We start from the raw sequence: 2,198 nt of genomic DNA on the forward strand, positions 1-2,198 counted from the left end.
TTTTTTACGCAGTGAAAGAATTGGTTGAGTATTATCATCCGCGGACAGAACAATAGGGAAATGATCACTGTTGGATGATCGTATGGAAACATATTGTAACCTTTCATAGAGTATATTTGATTAGGTCGTAAATGAGTTTCTTGTAAGCACATGCATAAGGGATTATATTCGTGTAAGATTAATTTAAGATCGCAATAATGTGCTATAATACCGTTACAGTTCCACTGAATTATTTTAGACATTTTATTCATTGGTATGATGAAGAGGAAATAGAGGTTGATATCGGAAGGTTTGGTACAGTTAATAATAAGAAGCGTCCGATGATGAGACGCTCTCCTGGGAGCTAAATTCAAATTGCTCAGTTGAAGAATCCATAGGCAGCTTTTTAGCAATACATTTCAAGCGTGATTTTAGTGTGTTATTTTTAACTGTTTGAATGACTAAATAATTAATAGATCTTTTAAAGAGGGTAAATCTTTGCAGTATTTTAAGGCATCCGGCAAGATGCCTTGTTTGCCTTTGGATTCAGTAATAAAATTGCAGAAGTTTTCATATGATATAAAGTCGAAACCTTCATCAAAAAGATCTTTAAATTCATGAAAGAATAATGGATCATTGCCAGGTTGAGTGTTAGGTTCTCCTTTCAATTTTTTTTGCTTTGTTTTTTATAACTATGGCCTGTGATGATTCTAGGTTATCGGAAGCTAGAGAAATGGTATCCAAGTTGTTTTTTCCTAATGTATTATTAGAATCAGATGTGGAGGAAGAAGGCGCTCCCCGTTTTTTAACAGTTATAAAATCATTTTTCCCCGTCATAGCGTTTTCTTTTGTGTTAATTGTTGTTTCTTGTACAATATTTGTGTTAATTACAGGAAGCGTTGGTTCAGTAGATGAGGTTGGTGTAAGATCAATAGTTGTTATGATTGTTTCATTTTCGTGTTTTGACGGGCATTTACTAGCGATATGACCAAATTTTTAACAGGTAAAGCAGCGAATGTCATCAGTGGCTAAAACAATTCTAAAAGAAAGCTCTTTATGCTCTATTAAGATAGAAGATGGTACTGCGTTATTTTCATCAGGTACAATATAAACTTGACGGCGAAAACTTAGTATATGTTTATATTCAGGTTGACTTAAACCAGCTCCAATAAAATTTATTGGGGATATTAACTTTAAATTTAAGGAGGTGAGATGTTTTTGAATAACTTCGTGTGGTAATGAAGGTGAAACGTTTGATAGTACAACACGTTTTGCAGGTGAAACTAATCTACGAGCAGCGATAAATTTTTCATTCAATGAAATACCTCCAAAGAAAGTCATAAATTCATCAACAGCAGCTTTAGAGTTGAGATAACTACAGATTCTATTATTTGAGATACGAGAAGCAAAAATAATTTTTTTTGGACCAATTAATTCTCCCACTGCTACAATGTATTCATTTTTTTTTGTGATCGTCTATTCCATCTAAGACAATTCCTTGTTCACGTTCAGGGAAAGCAAAACTATTTTCTTTGAGTACGGTTGCGAAAGATTGTTTTTGAGACATCTTAGTAACATCAGATGGTTGGTTATTTATAATAGATTCAGAATGATCCGCGTTACCTTCCTCCACGAAAGTAAACGGACTGGAGATGTAATCAGCGGTAAAACTCATACTGCAACGTGCAGTAGAGCACCGAAATACGGAAACAACCCCCCACTCGTATCAATACGAGTGGGGGAAAAAGAAAAAACTCACTCAGAAAATTAAATAATTAGAAAATTAATTCGAAAATCGAATATTGAGCGTGAGAAACACTCACCAAGCGTATGAACGGCGTTTATGAACGCATTTTCAACAACACCAATATTCGTAAGAATATTCAAACAAATACCCAATTTATAACCACTTTTAATGCACCAGCGAGAAAATGGAAGATATTAAGTGGGTTTAATATGGTTTTGAATGTATTGTGGTTTATCAAGAATAACTAAACGTGCATTTTTGTCATTTTACATAAATTTGGTATACCTACCAATCTTCTCTAAAGTTCTACGTTTCCAACATAATCACTGTTTAAGGGCGCTTTGCAAACTCTAACTATGTTCAGTAAACATTATTTGGCGTTGAAAATGATTTTATTTGGTTAAACACCAGACTAACACTGTCAATTAGCATTAATGCCTTATTTGTTTATTAATATTTTATTTTCGTTTTT

Source organism: Onthophagus taurus, chromosome 8 (genome assembly GCF_036711975.1).
Source record: "Onthophagus taurus isolate NC chromosome 8, IU_Otau_3.0, whole genome shotgun sequence".
NCBI classification, from domain to species: Eukaryota; Metazoa; Arthropoda; class Insecta; order Coleoptera; family Scarabaeidae; genus Onthophagus; species Onthophagus taurus.